This window comes from Pan troglodytes, chromosome 3, assembly GCF_028858775.2.
Source record: "Pan troglodytes isolate AG18354 chromosome 3, NHGRI_mPanTro3-v2.0_pri, whole genome shotgun sequence".
In the NCBI taxonomy this organism is placed as follows: Eukaryota; Metazoa; Chordata; class Mammalia; order Primates; family Hominidae; genus Pan; species Pan troglodytes.
Window position 1 is genome coordinate 61,038,938 of NC_072401.2, and position 9,238 is coordinate 61,048,175.

The following is a 9,238-nucleotide window of genomic DNA, read 5'->3' on the forward strand; positions in this document are numbered from 1 at the left end:
GAAATCACCAACCAAAACCGACAAACAATCTAATAAAAAATTGATTAAAATATGAAGAAGCAATTCGAAGTAAAAATGGCCCATAAGATATAAAAGATTAAAAAGTTACTGATGCTTAGTAAAATAGAAATAATGCCAACAAATTGAAGTCATAGAGAAGATTTTCACCCTATAAAAACCTGAGAAATCTATTTTTGAGGAAGTAAATTTGAAATAACACTTTTAAATAAAATGTGAATACGCCGTTTGAAACTGAAGTTCTACATCTAGGAATCTGTCATGCAGAAATCCGTGCATATAAGCACATGTATGAACAGAATGATTCCTCCAGCACTTAAATGGCTTTCAGTCAATGAACACATGTACCTCCAACAAATGTATGAGGTTAGCCATTGCAGAGAACAGGTTCATTATCACATTGCTAAACAGAAAAAGCAGTTTCCAGAAAAACAAAAAAAGTATTTTTTCAATGAAATAAAGTATATGTAAACTGTTACAAAGAAGAAAGAATCTCGAAAAATACATGTAATTACAAGGATGAGAATTTAAATTTTTATTCTATATAATTCTGCAATGTTTAACTTTTCACAAACGTTTTCATGTATTAATTACGAGATTTAAAGTTTAATTTGTGAAATGAACGCAGCAATTCAAGACAGGAAGTTCCAAAATGTAACATCACAAATTAATTTATTAGTGTCATTCAAAAAACTTGATAATGTTTCTTGTATGTTATCTATTTTATCCACTTGCAGCTTGTTTTTAGAACATTTGTTCTGTTTTTGAAAATATGTTTGAATAAATATAATACAATGTTTAAAAATTGCAGTAATTGTAGAAATCTAAATTCATGTAATTTTTTTCTTGTACTATTTTTAATATTTTATGAATCATACGATTCATAAAACTTTAATAACTTCTGCTGCCTTCTTTGAAAGGTTATATGTGTTGTTATTTTGAGATATGACTATAAATACATTGACAATTTTCCTATCAAGTAATATCCCCTCCCTTTGAAGTTTGGCAAACTTTGTAACTGTCTCAACTAAAAGAATGTAATGAAAATAATGCAGCTAAATTTTCAAAGCTCTGCTGGAAACACAGCATGTTCTCGCTCTGTTTCTCCTGCTCTCTTTCTGTCTCTTCTTTTCATGTCTTTTCTTCTGTCACTATTACCCAACACCTCAACAACTCAGTCAGTAGTCCCCATAACAAATGACAATTTGGTAGAGAGACACAAATATATGCCTAAGGAATCCTGGTAGCTCACTAGGACTTGGAGCCTTTCAACACGAATCACTAAGTATGTAAGTGAATGATCTTCAAATAATTATAGACCCAGGCACCATAGAAAAGTAGCTACCTAAGAAACTCATTGGAAGGAACACACAACTGAGCCCACCTAACACACAGACTCTGAGAGATGATAATGAAATGATTACAGTTGTTTTAAGGCCCTACATTTGAAAACTATTTGTTATGCAGTGATACACACCTGGAATAATAATTCTACATATTTTAAATTATACGTTTGTAATAAAATTACAATTAATATATATCTACATAAGTGGGAAACTGTGATATTACACTTTGAAAATATCTGTACCCCAAAGAGGAGTGTCAGCATAACACGGTGGTTAAGAGATGGTACTCTGGATCCAGATGGCCTTGATTCAAGTCTTAGAAACCACCATATAATGATGTGGGATTGGACAGGTTACTTGGACTTTATTTGCCTCAGCTTCCTCACCAATGAAATTGCAATGATTGTCATAGCATTATCACTATCATGGGGTTACCAAAAGAATGAATTCATTAATATTGCAAAGCACTAACAATTGTGTGAACAGCAAAATAAAATTTGCACTATCATCATTAAACAAGTCAAAAAATTTCCATAATAATAATTTTAGTGTTTATATAATTGCATAATATATTATAGTTTCAAAACATGTTATGTTTCTAATGCAAATGATAAAAATGACAGCACTTACTATTTCAAGCATGTGGGAAATAAATTTGTAGCATAAACCAAGGGCTGACAAACTATGGCCTCTTGGTCTCTCAAATCTGGTCAGCCACTTTTAAAAAAAAAAAATTGATATAGGAATCTCACACCACAAAATTATACACTTTACGCATTTGACCTGTATGATTCATTGGCATTTAACATATTTGAAATGTTGTGCCACTATCACCACTATCCAGATCCAAATTATTATTTTTTCACTACAAAAGGAAGCTTTATACCCATTAGAGAGTCATCTCGCATTCTCCCCTCCTTCGTGCCTTGCAACCTGGAATTATGAGTTGGCATGATTGTATAACCTATTGGGTAATATTACTTAAAAATTGCAAATACGTATATAACTTTGAAAAAGTGTTTCATTTTTTCTTACTTCTAACATGTCCTATTTCTAAATAGCAATTCTATGATGTATAAAATTAAACTTTTATGTTCTAATTGCTCTGTTATTAAATATATTCAGAGGTGCTGTGATTTACATTGTTATGAGTTCTTTCCAATTCTATATTGAAGTCTCTTTCTTGAAAATGGCCTTAAACCAAGACCCTGGAAAGTTCTGATGGAGGTGGGGAAGTGAGTTTCAGATATATGAGTGAGGTAAAATATAATGAAATGAGAAAGGAAGAACAAAATACATAAAATAGAAGAAATTTATTACTCACAGTTCCTAAGTGATGTTAGGGATGATCATAAAAAACTGAAAGAAAGTCCAGAGGTGGCAGAGAGCTCAACCACCTGCATAGAAGTGTGAGGGGGAACCTCTGTGGGAGGAATTTTATTAAGGACCATGGGTATTATTTCCTAGGCTTCTCTGCAGGAGTTGAGGAATGGCTAGCTTAAGGGAAAACACATGAAGGGGAAAATTATTATACAACTCTGGTATTGATCATTAGGTTATATCATGGTCATCACTTCCGTGATGTGTTGCATTTCTGGGTCATTAGGATGAGAACCAAATAGATTCTATCTCAAACAACTACTTGAGAAAGGGAACTTTTAACAAAGCCAAAAGTGATAAGCTATGACTAGATCTTAAACAACTCATGTTAAGCCTAAAAATCAATGCTGAGGCAGAACAAACTTATGACAAGAAGGCAGACAGACATTTTAGAAGAAAACATGACCCAGCCACGTCCAGATTGGTAGCATAAAAAGTACCAGGTATCAGCTCCAAAATGTGACAAGAATAAATAGTGAAAATTGTTTTTAGAGACAACTATTTAAACATATTAGGAGAAGTTGACTGCAGTGGCATGCACCTATAGTCCCAGCTACTCAGGAGGCTGACGAGGGTGGACTACCGGAAGCCAGAATTTCAAGGCCAGCCTGGGCAACTTTTTGAAATCACACCATTTTCCAGTTTAGGAAGAAAAGGGTACAGCTCACAGCCAGCACTCATTTAATTTCACATAAATACACTCTTGGAGGCTGAAGCAAATCTGATTCATTTTCAGTGTGAACATGTATTACAAAAACTTTTTTTGGAGCTATTTCTAAACAGCTAACATCCGAATCATCCGAATCATCCATTTTAGAAAAATTGCATTCATCAAATTAATCTTCAACCAACAACTGCTCAAGAACGATGTTAACAAAAAATCATTAGAAGGGACCATTTGCTTGACGAAGCTGAAGGTCTTTTACCAGATGACGAGCTTACATTATTTTGTGAGATGAGTGTGGTACTAGATTCAGTAAACATATAAGGACATACTAATACAAATACTTTGAAGGTGGCTGAGTGTCGACTAGGAGAAGATTTATGTAATCTCTGTGAAAACACAAGATGTACTGACTGTAGTTTTTTGTGAGAGGACAAGAATTTAAAGCTCATAAATCTGCTGGTACATCCATCCCCAGTTTTTAATGCCATGTTTGAACATGAAATGGAAGAAAACATAAAGAATCGAGTGGAAATAAATGATTTAGGCCCTGATGTTTTTAAAGAAATGATGAGATTCATTAACACAGGGAAATAACTAAACCTTGACAAAATGGCTGACAACTTGTTGGCAGCTGCAGACAAACATGCACTGGGAACAGCTGAAAGTCATGTGTGAGGAAGCTTTGTGTAGTAATCCCTCAGTAGAAAATGTTGTTGATACACTTGTCCTTGCAGATTTGCACATTGCAGAACAGTTGAAAGCAAAAGCCATAGACATTATTAGTAGGTGCAGTGTACTTCGACAACTTGGGTGTAAACATAAGAAAAACTGGAACAGCAACCAAGCAACCGACATAATGGAAACATCAAGGTGGAAGTCCATGATTCAGTCTCACTCTTACTTAGCAGCAGAAGCCTTCTAAGCACTAGCATCTGCACAGTGTCCACAGTTTGGCATTCCACACACACGGCTAAAACAGTCCTAAATCTTCCGTGAACAGTTGAAAAATGGAATTGACTTTTAGTCATTCAAGTCCAGAAGGATTCTAATACATAAACCATAAGGAAGATTTGTTTCTGTTACTTGGTCCACAGAACAGAAGCTGAAAAAACATATTGCTTGCATTTTAGGTGGATAATTAATGGTTTATTCTTCAGGTTTAAGTTAGACTGATTAATTCACTTCAAGGCCTTAAATTATTTTCAATGACTTCTCTTGTTTGTATAATAATGCTTTATTTTCTTTTATTTTGCCTTGTCATTTTGACCAATGCTATGCAAAATTATATAAATTAGCTTTATAATGCAGTAATAATGATAACTGAAGATACTAAGTTTCAAAAGGATCTTGTGTTTTGTAGAGGAAAAATGTATTTTATAGGGTTTGTCCTATGCTATCTCAAGGTTTAAGATTAAATTCTGTTTAAAAGCAATCGTATTGGAGAATACCAGTAATGTCTTCAATCTAAGTTCTATAAATACCAGAGAACACACTTACCTTCCCAGTAAGTTACCACAAAACAAGTGTTTGTCCTGTATGTTAACTGTCCCACAAACTGTGGGCTTATCTACATTTGCAATGATTGAGAACTGAATGAGGTTAAGACATCATGAAGAAAGCATGTATTGTGTGGAGGTAATTTTTCAAATTTATAGTGACCTACATTTATATATACATGTTAAGAGTAAGGATGACCAAACATAAATTTAATGAGTGGACCAATTAACCAAGATATATATATATACACACATATATATATATATATACACACACACACACATATATACATATATATACACACATATATACACATATATATATACACATATATATGTAAAATATACACACACATATACACTTTCACTTTTACTGTGTAACTTTTGTATGCTGAATGGTACATATTTATTTTTGCTTTTGAGAGAGTTAATAAGGTAGAATTAATTGTGTCTTAATATTTTAAAGAAATTTTTAGAAGGAGGCAACTAGGATGTTTGTGATAATAGATAAGAAAGATATTCTTGATTGTATTACATAGTTTTGGATTGCAGAGATTCATTATCGAATTTACTCCTGTTTTTTCACACTTTGGAAAATATACCCAACAATTAATGAATCTTGGATAATCTACTCTCCTTCAAAACCTGAACTGAAGGCTGAGGTGGGTGGATCACCTGAGGTCAGGAGTTTGAGACCAGCTTTGCCAACATGGCGAAACCCTGTCTCTATGAAAAATACAAAAAATTAACCAGGCCTGGTGGTGGATGCCTGTAATCCCAGCTACATGAGAGGCTGAGGCAAGAGGCTTGCTTGAACCTGGGAGGCGGAGGTTGCAGTGAGCCAACATCACACCATTGCTCTTTAGCCTGGGTAACAAGACTGAAACTTTATCTAAAAAAAAAAGAGAGAGAGAGAACTGATACTTGCCTGTGGGAGACACATACAAAAAGAGAGAAACCTTACAGTATATCAGGTCATACACCATGAGCATCCCCACCCACCTCTTATTTCTTCTTTGTGTTTCAGTTACTGTACTAACATTGTGGATGATATGGAAATTCTGCTTAATATGAACAGTTATAAACAACTATTTATAATTTGGAAAAAAAAGAATGACACCAAATGATAACTTGAATTTATAAGAACAAAAAAGAATGGTAATGAGGAGGTGCAGTGTGGCATTTTGGTATTATCATGATATTGGAGGCAGGTAACAGATATCAACAAATTCTGCCCTGTCATTTAGTACTTTTGTTTACAGGATTACTGAGGGGTACACACTACAAATGTTATCAGAAAGGAGTTATGAAGGAGTTATGTTTTAATGGGTAACTTCACTAGCACAACAACATGGAGTAGGTATTGAAAAAAATCTAAAACATATCATGGAGTTTAGGCTTCCCATGTAATCTGGGCCTTTTTACTTCCCCTAATTTTGAAATAGGCCAATTCAGTATGTTGCTCAGGGGGCTATTCAGAGAATGGAAACCCAAGGCTCACCCCTCCCTGAGTCTAAGTACCACTAAGCCAGGTAGATTTTGAGAAATGGAAAAACCAAACTGCCTTGGTGATTGGACTTTGCCAATGTCTGAAAGAAAGGAGTAACAGAAAAGAGGGGGATCTAAGGTAGATCCCGTGCAGTATAAAATGTGCCCCAAAAGGACTTTGCTTCTAACACATATATTGATGCTACCTCCCATCTGAGAAAGAAGGGGGATATAAGCAGGACTCAAGGCCAGGAACAGTGGCTTATGCCTATAATACCAGCACTTTGTGAGGCGTAAGTGGGAGAATCCATTGAGCCCAGGAGTTTGAGACCAAACTAGATGACTTAGAGAGAGCCCATTTCTAAAAAAAATAAAATAAAATAAAATAATAATAATAATAAAATAGCAGGACATGGAGGTGAATGCCTGTAGTGTCAGTTACTCAGGAGGCTGAGGCAAGAGGATTGATTGAGCCTAGTAATTTGAGATTGAAGTGAGCTATGATTGCACCACTGCATTTCAGCTTCAGATACACAATGTGACCCTATCTCAAAAAAGACGAAGCAGGAGAAGGAAGAGGAGGAGGAGGATGAGGGAAAGGAGGAGGAGGAGGAGAAAGAGGAAGAGGAGGAGGATGGGAAAGAAAGCGATATGGAATAGGGGCAGGGAACTGCAAGGAGCAGAAGCGTAGGAACCTGGCAAGGGCTCCACCCCTGACTTGTGCCCCGGGACCTAGGTGAAGACAGGCACTCCTGCTTTCATGCCCAAATGTTGCATTTCCCAAGACCACACTGCCCTGCCACGCCCCCATCATGTGCCTATAAAAACCCCTGAGACTCTAGCAGGCAAGCACACAAGTGGCTGGACATCAAGAGGAGTGGATTAGCAGAAGAAGAAACAAATGTCTGGACGTCAAGAGGAAGTCCAGGGGAGCATGCAGGCAGGCCACCAACTGGCAGAACAACACGGAGTTTGACTGGGGTGGTTGGAGAGCAGCCCGACTCCAGGGGAAAACCGTCCCCTTTCTGGCTCCCTCATCTGCTGAGAACTACTTCTACTCAATGAAACCTTTCACTCATTCTTCAAGCCCACGACGATCCCATTCTTCTGATACACCAAGGCAAGAACCCCTGACACAGAAAACCCTCTGTTCCAGTAATAAGGCAGGCGTCTAATTGAGCTGACTAACACAAGCCATCTATGGACTGCTAAACTGAAAGAGCATCACATACCATGTAGAAGGAAGCCAGGCAGGGAGAGAGGTACAGATGCTTCTTCCACCATAAAATTTAGTAATAACTAGCTTTCTAATATGTACAACACAACTCTGATATTTGAATATTTATAAAGCAGCTTTTAGTATATCCTGTATAACATTCTTGTAATCACCCATACTAATTTTTTTGATGCAAATGTGTAGTTACTTTTAAAACTCAGATAGCAAGTAGATATTAGAAACTTGTAGATTATACTCTAGTTTATGAAGATTGCTTGGTAATTCCAAAATCAGTGCCACATTGTGGTACTAGGCATGTACTCTATGGCTTAGCTATAGCAGACCATATAAACCACTGCTGTCAATGCTTTGGATTGTGCCATTGAAGAGTTAAGAGCCAGCAGAATGAAATTTAGCATCACCACAATTTTGGGATATTTTAAACAGACCTATTATTAAAGAACTGCCAATCAGTCTTTTCTACCTTTAAATGATTTCCAATTGTAGCAAATGAGATATTATTCTGGATATATGGGAAAAAAGTCACCTGAGTTTTTTTCTTGGAAACAGTGCTTAATAATTTGTAACTGGAAAAAATATATATGTGCTTTTTAAGCAAATTAATGTATTTCTCATACATAGATGATTGATAGATTTGCTTTCTTTGTAAATATGAGATATGAGATATGAGATATGAGAATATAAGTTATGAAACAAGTGAATATAAGTAAACTCACTGCCAATTCATTGTTTTAGAAATGAAAAGCTTAACATTATATTTGGAAGTTGAAAGTAAATGTAGTAAATACATTAATAAAAAAGGTGTACATGATCAAGTGGGCTTCATCCCTGGGATGCAAGGTTGGTTCAACATATGAAAATCAATAAACGTAATCCAGCATATAAACATAACCAAAGACAAAAACCACATGATTGTCTCAATAGATGCAGAAAAGGCCTTTGACAAAATTCAATAATCCTTCATGCTAAAAACTCTGAATGAATTAGGTATTGATGGGATGTCTCTCAAAATAATAAGAGCTATCTATGACAAACCCACAGCCAATATCACCCTGAATGGACAAAAACTGGAAGCATTCCCTTTGAAAACTGGCACAAGACTGGGATGCCCTCTCTCACCACTCCTATTCAACATAGTGTTGGAAGTTCTGGCAAGGGCAATCAGGCAGGAGAAGGAAATAAAGGGCATTCAATTAGGAAAAGAGGAAGTCAAATTGTCCCTGTTTGCAGATGACATGATTGTATATCTAGAAAACCCCAGTGTCTCAGCCCAAAATGTCCTTAAGCTGATAAGTAATTTCAGCAAAGTATCAGGATACAAAATCAATGAACAAAAATCACAAGCATTCTTATACACCAATAACAGACAAACAGAGAGCCTAATCATGAGTGAACTCCCATTCACAATTGCTTCAAAGAGAATAAAATACCTAGGAATCCAACTTACAAGGGATGTGAAGGACCTCTTCAAGGAGAACTACGAACCACTGCTCAATGAAATAAAAGAGGATACAAACAAATGGAAGAACATTCCATGCTCATGGATAGGAAGAATCAATATCATGAAAATGGCCATACTGCCCAAGGTAATTTATAGATTCAATGC

At 35.9% G+C, this 9,238-nt stretch overlaps 1 pseudogene; it reads left to right on the top strand.

The window, feature by feature from the left end:
* Window positions 1–3,912: 3,912 nt before the first annotated feature.
* LOC100612934 (speckle-type POZ protein-like) lies at window positions 3,913–4,396 on the top strand (annotated as a pseudogene).
* The last annotated feature ends 4,842 nt before the right edge of the window (window positions 4,397–9,238 follow it).